This window comes from Apis florea, unplaced genomic scaffold (genome assembly GCF_048593485.1).
Source record: "Apis florea isolate Af1SG1 unplaced genomic scaffold, ASM4859348v1 contig_3683_pilon, whole genome shotgun sequence".
NCBI lineage: Eukaryota > Metazoa > Arthropoda > Insecta > Hymenoptera > Apidae > Apis > Apis florea.
In genome coordinates this window covers 68,302-81,040 of record NW_028256803.1, presented here as the reverse complement: position 1 = coordinate 81,040, position 12,739 = coordinate 68,302, and the positions used below count along the sequence as shown (strand labels likewise).

Here is a 12,739-nt window from a genome sequence, read left to right as displayed (position 1 = left end):
TCATAATTAGATTCAACGTTTTATTTTATTCGAATCTTTTACATTTTTACAAATTCTATCAAATTAGGAATAATTAAAATTTTATTATTTATTTATACGTTTTTTTTTTGATAAAGGAATTATTGAATAATAAAATTGAAATAAATTTCTCGATATTTTGTTTTATTCGTTATTATTTTTTTTTTTTTAATTTTTGCAACATTCTGATTATTATTGATTATAAGATATATTCCTTTGTAAAAAGGAGCCTTGAAAGATACTTTGAAAAGTATCTAAGTAAAGTACAAAGAAAATATACATATACCATTTTAATAATTTATGTTCCCCATTTGAGTGATTGCAACCTGTACTCTTTTAATAAGAAAAATTTGAATACACAGTATAAAATATTTAAAGATATTCCAACGGAAAGAGAATTTATTTTAGTTTAACTCTGTATACCTTGCAATATCTCCACTTACTTTCAGTTTAATTTATTTTACTATTACACCAAGACTGATTGAAGTGATTAAAAGATCGACATATTTATGGCATTCGGAAGTTATTTATCTCTAGGGTAATTAATGATCAACAAGGGTTAAATGTTCTAAAGTTAGATAGTGATAAATTTAATGCTATGTATACGCATACGTATGATCACCTGTATTTAGTATTATTTAATTTAGTATATTATAGTATATTTAATTTAAAGAATCAAAGATATAGTAAAGTTCTCGATATTCAAAGATTCTAGATACATGTATAAAATCTATCTATTCATTTCTCTGATTTCAATACAAACGTATCATCCTCGTCTTAGAATTTGGAAAATTAACTATTAAAAAATATACGATTCTTATACAAAGTATCACTTTCGAGATGAGACTATATTTTTTATTATCATTTCGAGACAATTTTGATAAAAACACGTAAAAAAAAAAGAGATACAAAAGTCTTAAGAAAATTAGAAAATTGTCGATAACAATAACCGAATGTATCGCTTATAAATCAAATAAGTTTGAAATAAAATTTAGATCACTGGAAGGATAAAAATAAGTGTATATCGTAAGTTTGGACGGAGAGGCCGCGATTATTTCGAGCAGAAAAATTGGAGCGTAAGATCGATGATCACCGAGCAAACGAAAACATTATTCGATACTTAAAAACTTCCCTCGAATCTGAGAGAATGACTTTTCAGAAACAGACACGGCCCCCTCCTCCCTACTTCTAACTTTCGAAGATGCAACAATTCCAATTCAGAAGGATCAATCTCCGGTAGGGAACATTCGTGCCGGAAGTCGAGGAACTGTAATATCGTTATAGACTCTCTCTCTCTCCCTCCGTTATGAAGCGAGAGAAGTCGAAAAAAGGTGAAAAGGAAAAATAGAAATAAAAAAAAGAAAAGAAAAAAAAAGGAGAAAAAGAATGGAAAAAGGGAGAAGAGAAAGCCTCGTTATCTCGATGTTGCTCGCGAAAATGCTTTAAGCTACACGATCCTTCAACCGTGTAACGTCGCTTTTACGTTTCAATCGTGCTCGATAAATTCGCTGAGGAGGAGGGATCCGTGTTCGACACGCGAGCCAGCCATTTTCGCGAAAACGACGGAGCAACGACGGTCCAAACATATTTCTCCTTAATTTTCCTTCGTTTTCCACTCCTTTGAGTGTCTCCGCTCTTTGTCCAATCCCCTCTCCATCCTACCTCGTTATCAGTGGCCGAGGTATACAAACCAGGCGACCAAAGTCTTTTCCCTCTGATCAAAGAAACAAGGTGTAGAATGCAAGAGGTCGCGTTACATCGAGTATTAAGGGAAACAAGCCCCGCGAAACGCGAGGTCCTTTGAACCTCGAAATGAGAGCACGACCCTGTCTCTCTCTCTCTTTCTCTCTCTCTTTCCTTCTTGGTCGTGATAAAGTCTGAAGAAGAAAGAAAGAAGTAGGTGGGTGCAGTTTACGCCTTGATTAACGCCCTGTGATCAAAGCGTGATCAACAGCGGGTAAAGAAGAAGAAGAGGAAGAAATCAGAAAGAAAAGTGGACCAAGCGATGGGACTTTACTTGCCTCGACCGAGAGCTCTCGCTCTCTCTCTCTCTCTCTCTCTCTCTCTCTCTCTCTCTCTCCGTCTTTATACATGTATTTACACGGGAAGAAACGAGAGGAACCATTTCTCTGGTATCGAAGACGGAAACAGGCGATGGAGCGGGTTCGTGGAACGTGTACAGCAGAGCTGCACGGTCGAGGGAACGAATTTTGGGGCGGTTTTGATGGAGTAGGTTGGAGTGCTCGCTACGCTGCTCGAGCGTTGGTAATTTTTTGTTAAAGCTACTGGCTTACTGGATATTCAGGAAATATGTTCATTTTAGAATAAATACATATATCGGTCGTGTTGGATATTGTACACCGTATAAGAGGAAAAGTTGTTCGTTTCTGAAGAGGTGGTCGCGATAGTTTCGGGTCGAATAGTGAGGCGATATTTTTCTGCAAGAAAATATACTCTCTTTTGAAGATATTTTAAATTGGTTGTAAATTTTGAACACGTGTCTTCTTCTCTTATTCTTTGCGTGGAAGGAGCGTATGCAAGTCACATACTTTATACTTTTTTTAGTTGAAAAATCATTAATTATATCAATAATAATAATCAGAGTTCGTCAAAGATCTGGCTTTAGTTGATTGTTATAATAATTTAATTTCTTTTTAATATTGACTTTGTTTCAATCTGAATCTCTTACAACACGGTCTTTTTTAAAATTGTAGTATTTAAATGTAATGATGTAAATGTAACTTGGTTACTGGTTACATCCATGACAACTATCGATATCCAACTGTATTAAAATTAACTGAAAATTATATATTAAATAAGCTGTTATATTCACGAAGTTATAAATAATTTTATCGTTATACTATACATATGATAAAAAGTAAACATAAACATACCGAAAAGCATTTTCACTGAGATAATTGGAGGTTATCTCAAAGCAAACGTCAGTCATGAGTCGATTTGTTTGCAAACTAATTTATAAAATTCATAGTGAACTTCATTAGTTCACATATTGAATATATAAAAAATGATTGCTGTCGGATACGTGTTAACCATGACTATGAAAGTATTAATAGTACAATTTTGTACATATATATTACAATGTATTGAACTGCAAAATTGTAGCACTGTAATATTATAAATAAGATGCATTCCGTTATTAGGTAAGTAAAATATGACCCGCAATATATCGAAAGGTTTGAAATAGATGTAATATTACGAATCGCGCAATTATTGATTTTCTAAAATTTATAAAAAAGAAAATAACATTTTTTGCCAACCTCCAAAATAATAAAGGGATAATTTCAGGCTCGATTAATTAAAATGGAACGTATCGAACTGAAATGAAATTTTACAAGTCAATAGACTCCGAACGATTGCATCAAATTTTGTGAAATCGTCCATTCCATATGCGAAAATTTGCTATTTAAATTCGGCGAGCAACTTGGGTAAAGATAACAGTAAGAAAGTACGCAAGGAGATCGATTAAAATGGACCATCCTGTACAACTGTCGCAATGCGTAGAAAAGATGTACATACATTATAGAATGTCCCGTGGAACACGCGATAAAATCTAAAATTGCGAAGAGAAGGAAAGAGATCAGGTATTAGATTAATCGTGGACGAAGGAGGGGGTGAAAATTTGCCCTGAAAAATGTCTTGGATTTCAGCGGAAATCGACTTGGAACAATACAGGGGAGCGCGAGAGAAGGATAGAGAGGGAGGCCGCGGCTCGCCATGTTCCGTCAACCCTTAGATTTAGTGACTGTAAGTGCTGATGTAGAAGTGTCACCCTCTCTAGCTCTCTCAATGGCTTACCCGACGTATCCCCCTAAAAAATGACCCAGAGAGCGGCGACCGATGAGATTTAAAAGCTACAAAAACCCTAGGTGGTTCAGCTCCGCCCACGCGAAATTTATTTTGACTCTTTACTGCTCACACTCCACGTAACACATGTACTGCAACGGCAATTCAAGGGGATTTCTTTAATAAAAAAGCAATCTCTACCATGCACGCTGGAATTTTTTCCCTTTATTAAACGCTCTCTCCTCCCGTGTTATCAATTTACATGCCCCACCCTCCACCTCCATCCTCTTGACTGCAATGAAAAACAGTGGTAAGATAAATAACTGTAGATTACGGTAACGCAACGGTAACGTCGTTACTAAAAGCTCGGGAAGAAGCCAGGAGGAATTCGATGTTCCACTCCTGTGTTCTTTCATTACACGGGATAGAAGTTCTCCCGGGTACCCATTATACCGTTGTAAGGGAATCTTTTCACCGACGGGACATAGTATCGATTTCCCAGATACGAACAATCAGTATAATTGCATTTGGGGTTACTTCTAGACTCCTGACTGGGACCCACTGGCAAACATTAAGCATCGTACGGATTGCTCACTTGACCCATGCGGACTCCCTTTGAGACTCGTTCAAGATTCAGCTATGATTTGTGAATTATTGTTTATTTATTTAGTCTTGCGTAGATTAAATTAGTGAGGATTTATTTGAAATTTCGATTTTTTTTTTTAAAGGATATGATGAAACGAGATTGATTTAATAATAACACGAAATTTCGAAATTTCTCTTGTTATTAGTAGATAGAAGTATCATCGTCTCGACGATATTTTAGGTAATACTACTGCTTCGAGTTAAGTTACTCGAATTCAAGTGGTTTCCTTCTCGTGCAAGAGGAATTTCAACTGCTTGAATTCATATATAACTTGACTAAACAAGGGTTGTGAATATCTTTATCATTTTGCATAGTAATTTAATAATTAATAATAATTTAATTCAGCGAATTGAGTTTGATTAATGAAGCGACAAGGTACAAGTTTGGTTTATAAAATAACGTAATTTTACGTTAAATTAATCGTGATTACGTATAATTCCATTTTCATCGTGATGAAACTTGTAACTTGTAAAATTTCACGGAAAATATTCAATTTTGTAAGAGGAAATTTGAAAAAGGAATATTTAAAATAACATGGAAGAAAATGATGTTTGACTAGAATGAATTATTAAAACATTTTAAAAATGAAGAAGCAATATATAAAATTAATATACAAAATTGAAAAAGAAAGTGGATCATTTCGTATTTAATCGTATTACTCGAAAGATACGGAATTATTAAATTGTCACGCGAAGATATCAAAGAATGATTTAAAAAAAAACGATCTCGCATTGATTTAAAAAGGTGTTAAACGAAATAACAGATTCAAATATTCGATATATATTTCAATCCAAGCATTTCGAAGCCAGCTGTCTTGCTCGATAAAAACGATAATAAAAAAGGATATTTCAACCGAGATTCACACCATTAGAAGAGTCACTTCAATTCAAGTAACTCCTTTAATTTCAACGTACCTTCTCGCGTCTCTCCAACAATTTATTACAGTCAAACAACGATGGATACTTTGTCAACCAATTTCCATCTCTCGGCATACATACTTATAGGCTATAGAACGATCCTCGTGTAACGGCACCGTGAGAAGAGAGAGAGGACAGGATCAAGAGTTTCCGAGTAACTGCGAAAGGGAATAGAGCCACTTCACCGTGAGATGTTAACCGAGACTCGAACCGGATCCGCGTAGGAATCCCAAGGATCCGCAAACATCGAATACGCGGTTTCGTGTATCGCCCTCGAGAGTCGGTCATTGATCAGCGTCACGGGGGGGTAAATCTTGATTTTAGATGCGTCACGGTACGCATGGCCAACGGGAGAGGAGAGAGAGAGAGAACGGTTCGATACAGTTCTCGGTCATTAAAGTGCCATTAGCCCGGGCTACTTGTCCATCACGGAAATTAATGTTATAAATCCACCACTTTGAAAACGATGCCAGCCAATGCCTTTTTCTCTCTTTCCCTTTTCCCCCCTTCTCTCTCTTCTTTCCCCAACACCCGCTGTTTCTGTCATTGCGATATCGCGCTCGGCCATCTCTCCGGTTTCCAGGTTCATTGTGGAGCACCGGAAGTTTCTTGCGGGGTTTTCGAGTGGCCGTAATTAAGCTGCGAAGCTCGAGGACGAATTCCGTTCTCTATCTTTGGTTTTCTATAAAATAAATTCCATGCAATTATGGTGTTATAATTAGTTCTGCAGCGAGATCTGTTTTAGGTTGAGTGGGTTTGCGTACTGTGTTGATGTGCTCGCGTCGAAACGAAGGGGAAATGTTTGAGAATCGTCGTGGATCGAAGGAAAATATCGATCATCGTCGTGTATCGACATTTAAACGAATTAGGGCACTAAGAACGGTTTACTTATGTATCGACGATTGCTGACGTAGAGACTAGAAAAACTAGGGAAAGGTTGATAATTGAAAATTAATCCTTTCAATTGTTGTTTCTTTTCAAGGAATTTTTTTTAATAAAATATTCGCGAAACACTCTAATACGTAATTGTTAAAAAAATATATTGTTAGATCGGTGTTAAGATGTGATGAAAATTGGATAAAGGTTTAGGATTCTTGTTTAGGATTCTTTAATTATTATACTACCAAACCTGCATTTATTTAATTCAATTTTTCTTCATTTCATTACTGTAATTTCAATGATTTATATAACAAACGACATCGTGCTCTTCTCGTTTCTTTTCTTCCATTTCTTGGAATAAAAATTTTTCTAACTTTCTGTTCTATTTTTATCGTTACATACGAATTTTTCTTTGGATTATATTTCTCTTGTTTAAATATTTCTTTTCTTTCGCAGTTTCTTTCAATTTTTTTTTTTTTTTTTTTTTACATTTCCTATTATATATGTTTTAAATATTTTTTCCATGATTTTATTTGGATCTGGTTTTCAGCTGCAATGAATAAAACTAACCAGGCCATTACGAACTCCTTCACTTTCACTTCTTATTACTTTTCTCCGTTTTCTCCGAATTTTCTCGCGCATTTAGCTTTCCTCTCTCACGTTTGCTTTTTTTCATTCTATTTCTTTTCTTTCTCCCCTTTTAATTTTTTAAGGACCTGATGCTTTGTTCTGGCTTTCAGTTAGTCAATCTTCACAATTTATTTCGTAAAGGGGTCTGTTACGCCAAGTTTGCACACACATTGTTATTTATTATATTAAATACATTTTAAAGAAAAGATTATAGGATTAAATTTTCAAATTATCTACTGATTATTTATTCTATTTTATTTTAATATTCATATATAATATATCTTTCCCTCCATTCTAAATGATGCATCGATTATAAATACATTTTATCTCAAACTTTTTCGATAGACTTAAAAAAATTCAAGATTATTTACTGATATTTGCTATTTATTTCAATATCCAATATAAGTTTTCAAACCAAATTCCTACATATTTCTTTTAATAATTTAATATATTCAAAAATGAATTTTCCATTCTCTCTAAATTATCCCATACAGATATAAAGTTGAAACAAAAATATTAAAATAGAAAAAAAAGTATTCAATCTCTTATTTACATGCAAAACATTATCAAGAATTATAACAGTAGACAGAAGTGAAACAATTATCATCGTTGTCCAATATATATCAAGTGAAATATCAATTCCAAAAAAGTATCACGTCCAAGCATAATTACGCGCCTATTTCAAACTTCATTCGTATTTATCCCCAGTATCCAATATCGACCACTTCACCCCTTCATTCAACGACACACAAAACCTTTTCAACATCTGGTTATATAGCCTGAAAAACGAAAGGAACGCACAACGCGGAACACGAAACAGCGATACTCGTATAACATCTACTGTCGCAGAATCACAATTCCTTCTCATAAATTCTGCCTCCACACACACACGCGCACGACAGAGTGTCCGCATCGTCATCGTATCTACCGTACGGTACATAACGTTTTCCCATTCTTCGAATCGGATCCGCAATAGGAAACATTCCCATCTAGATTTCGAAGGTAACGCTTGCGAATTCCTGTTCCTCGTCCTGTTCTCGAAGAACGTGTCGGCACGCGCCACGATGGCCACCATCTTGGAAAAATAAGCCTAACAACAGTCCAAGGCTGCACGTTGCCTAACGCGAAATCGATATCGGTGGAAACACGGCCACGCGGCTCCTCCTCGGACACTTTTTATCGCCCGGTTGCTCCGATTTGTCTGCACCCTCCCCTCGATAACGAGGATGTAAGCGGTGGGACCGTACCCTTCACCGTCATTCGTTGAAAAATCCACCAGCGGAGAGAGGATCGTCCGTCGTCCATCTCCGGTTTTTCCTTATCGTATCCGACATCGCTTACAAGAGGATCAAGGATCATCTTGGAATGGTCGAACATCGGATGTCTGGTTTTTTTTTTTTTTTTTGAACGATCCGTGAAGAGTCGAGGATTTTCGGGGAAAGAGTAGATTTATTTTTTACATCTATAAATATTGTATTAAAAGATATATTTGAATGTACAAGATAATATATTTGTAGGGTATTTTTGAAGAGTCGATTTTAGAGATTACAAAACAAATGTAAAAAGATGATGTACGAAAGATTTATTTATTAAATTATGGATAATTTGAAGGGAGGAAGGGGAAAAGAGATTAAGGTTAATAGATAATTTTAAAAGTGTTATAAATGAATCAGTACTCTTATTTCTACAAGATCCTCAATTAAGATTGCAGAAACATGTTGAGAAATTGGATGAATGAAGATGTGAAAGTTTGAAAAGATTTTGATATTTGAAGATAGAAAGAATTAAAAGAAGTTAGTTTAAATTAGTTGAAGATAAAATTTGAAGAATCGAATGAATGAAAGTTTGAAAAGGTAATGATAAAAGTAGATTTATCTCTGAAGAATTGGAAACGTTTAGTAAAATTTAAAAATGGAAAAATATTAAAGGATAGAAATATTAAAGAGATGAGGAATATTCAATTTTAATCAATCGTAAAGAAAATTTAGAGATATTTGAATAAATAAAAATGTAGAAGACTGGATATTTTTAATGAAATTTAAAAATGAATAAAACTCTTAAAACGAGAGAATTAGAATCTCAATAATTGCAGACAAATAATTGCAGGATATATTAATAGAAAATGATAAATTCAAATGATAAAATCTCAGGATAGAAAGTTCACGAAATGAAAGAATCATGTTCTTATTATATCACACAAAAAAAAATAGAAATATTGATAAAAATATATCAGTATTTGAAGAATCGAATGTGTTTAGTAAAATGAAAAAATTCAGGGATGAAAAGGATTGAGTTTGAACGAAGGAAATGTGAAGCATTTAATAGATGAAGATTTCAAAGGCTGGGAATGTTTGATAAAATTCGAAGGAAGCAAGAATTAAGGGGTAGAGACGTTACGGAATGAGAATGTTCAGTTTGAGTTAGTCGAAGAGGAAATTTGGAGAAATGAAATGGACGAAAATTTGAGAAGCTGAAGGTTCTAATACCAAAGGCGAGCAAAATTTAGAAATGGAAACATAGTGGAATGAAAGGATTGGAATTTTATTAAACATGAAGAAAATTGGAAAATCGAATGGATTCACATTTAAGAGATGAGGACAATATATATGATACAATTCAAAGATAAAAAATATAAGATGAAGAAAAAGGAAATATAAGAAAATTAAAAAAAAAAAAAGTTATCTTTAGAGAAAATGACATAATTATATAATAAATATGTTATTAAAGAAAATTAAATTCTTTTTTGTTAATAAATATTTGTCACAATATTTTAAATATAAATATCAATAATATTCCGATTAATCTTGAAATATTTCTAAAAAAGTAGTTTTAAATATCTGTATAGGAAAAAAAATGAGAATTCAAAACGAAAAATATTCGATTTTTAATTTCTCTATTGTTCCCTGCCAAACAATCAATTAAATAATAACACTATTACGTTCGAATCGTCTTGTGCCATATTTTTATTAAATCTGTACCCTTTGTACTCGAATGACGGTACAATGGAATCGATATACACCTATTTCGGTTTCGATGTTTTCCCTCTGTTACCAACGAACTCTGTAACATTTCCCGGACGAAATTAAGGCTGTGTCGCAATATCGATTGGTTTACAATTGGCGCAACGTGTCCGCAAGATACACGAGGAATTATCTTTCTAACTGCTTTATCGTTACCTTTAAATTCGAGAAAATATATATATCGCATTATAAATATTTTAAAATTCGTTCCCAATTAAAAATAAAATTAATAACGTAAAAAATGAAAAATCATAATTCCATTATTATTTTTATTACGTTAAGATATTTGAAACGAAGTATCTACGATTTATACACATGCACAGATTTATATAATTCGGTGAAGGAAAGACACTATATGACATCAGAGTTTCCATTTCTCAAATTCTATCAGCGACAGCAAGAATCATCTGTCGCGTAATACAAGAACTCTTCTGCATTTCCATATGTACTCTCCGTAGAGAAATAGCACAGGCGTGTTTTAGGTGCGTTCCACTTGCTCCGTGAAAGAATATTAAATAATCTCAACGTTGATTTTCAATGGAAGATTATATTTAACAATAGAAAACTTAGAACGAAAGAATTGTATGTTTCAAACTGTTCGAATTTAATCAGATATTCCATCTGCATTCATTTGTTTTATTTAATTAATTTGAGTATAAATATTACATAAAGAAATGTTTTAGATATTGAAAAAGAAAGAAAGATATATAGATAGATCGATTAAAATTCAATCAAATCAATTAAGATTAAATTAATCGTAGAACAATAAACAATCGCAATAAATATTATAATAATTGAAAACAGAAAAATAAGAATAAAGAAAGATAAACGAAAAATGGAATGGAATTTAATAATAAGATTAAATTAAATAACATTTATGCACGTCTAATGAAAAAGACAGCCGAAAAGATGATTAAAGGAAATCAAATCAAATGATACGATAAATAAGAAGAGGCTCTTATCATTATGAATTTCAAGCCGTCAATTGATAATCAATAAATGACACCAACTTTCTTCTTTTATCTCGATGTAATTAGCACTTGTCGATTGAAAACTGTATCGATCTGATTGGTGTCTCTCTGATTCGATCAAATTTAAAGGCATTGTTATGTAATCTCGATTGATCCATAATGGTTTTTCACGAAGTTTAAATTTCCTTCTGCAATATTTCATGCAATCCACCCATTGTCGCGCTGAATTGTCTCGAATGGAGAATTAAATAGCATCTGACTTAAGATTTATCGTTATTCACCCAGGTGAATCCATTTTTCTCTCCCCGATTCGATTTCATTCCTCATCCCCATCGCTCCGCCCGATTTATAAGCATTGAAAAAATATTATCGTCTCCTATTTTTTAATATATTTATAATTAATAAACGAGGAATTAACCTTTACATCAATATTTATTATTAAATTCCTGGTAATATTTGAAACATATATCGATAAGAAATATATCGAATAACGATAATCCAGATGAATTTGAAAATCTTTTGGGAAGGAAGATGACAAATTTTTCAATTTTACGTTAATTGTAAGTATAAAGAAAAAGATACTTTTTTCGAATCGATTTCACTTCTCCATTTACAACAATCGAAAGAAATATTATCCATTATCTCTCACTATTAATATCTATAACTATATGGAATTAAATAACATTTCAAGATTTATCCTTATTTTCCCAGATGTAAATTCTCATTTTTCCCCTCCTCGAATCGATTTCATCCTTCACCTCTTCCTCCTGTCCAATCTATAAAGATCGAAGGAATATTATCGTTTGTTATTTGTTATTATTCCACAAAGATGAATCGAAGTTGGTCGGAAAGTTTGCCAGGTGGTACAACGTCCCAACGTGCTCGAAGCAAAAACCTTTTGATAAACGCGATTCCGCGAACTTCTTGCCTCCAAAATAACCCTTATCAGTTCAGTCATGAATCATACATCACGTACCGTACACTACGAGTATAGTACTTTAAGCCACACAGAGCTCAAATTATTCTTGTCCCTGTGTACATCTGTGTCGGACAGATTAAATAAACATCGGCGTAAATCATCGTAATTGTTACATGTATAATTTCGAGAGGATTTCACGAACGGTGTCCCATTAATATTAAAAGAATCGCGATATTTGATCGTCTCGATGAAACGATAACGTATCGACCTGTTTCTGTAGATAAATCGGCAGGTAAGCCTCGTATTAAGGCCTTGTTTAGACGTGGATCGATTAATATCGCGGGCATCCTTTGTATCCAGGCCCGGGACAAAGGAAATTTTCGAGGGAGAATGAAATATAAAATTAAACAGGGAAATTTTTGATTAATAAATTTTATAAAATTTAATATCGCGCGTGTAACAATTTAGAAGTGGAGTGGGATGAAGTCCATATTATTTCTTTCATCTATGAAATTAAATTTTTTCTTTTTTTTTTTTTTTCACTTAATAATGAACCACGTCCGATTTCCATTGTTCAGAATTATTGTACTTGTCTGTGTATAGGAAGGATGTTATTTATCGCATCGTTGGCCGTGCGAGAAATGATAAAATCGATAACAGACCGTTTTCTATTTATTATTTACAAACGGAATGGTGATCATTAATTTATAATAATCACAGTTTGTAATGACGGGCGTGGAGGGGGTGTGATGAAAGCAACGTTAACAAAATGAGAAAACACAAAGAGGGTTGGAAACGCATTACAGAAGATACAAAGGGAAGAAGAATATGCAAATAAAATTATGCAGCTGCTCGAGTGAATTTCAAATAAACTGTAAATCAACTTTCATTATTGGATAAACTGTTGCCTCCGATTTTACGTAGAAAATATTTCG

General features: G+C 33.4%; 1 long non-coding RNA gene across 1 annotated transcript; it reads left to right on the top strand.

Moving 5' to 3' along the window:
* The first annotated feature begins 2,397 nt into the window (after positions 1 to 2,397).
* Positions 2,398 to 4,029, top strand: LOC105736739 (uncharacterized). Its single transcript, XR_001112818.3, has 3 exons — positions 2,398 to 3,179; positions 3,325 to 3,620; positions 3,687 to 4,029. It is a non-coding gene; the product is annotated as an uncharacterized LOC105736739 (long non-coding RNA).
* Positions 4,030 to 12,739: the final 8,710 nt, after the last annotated feature.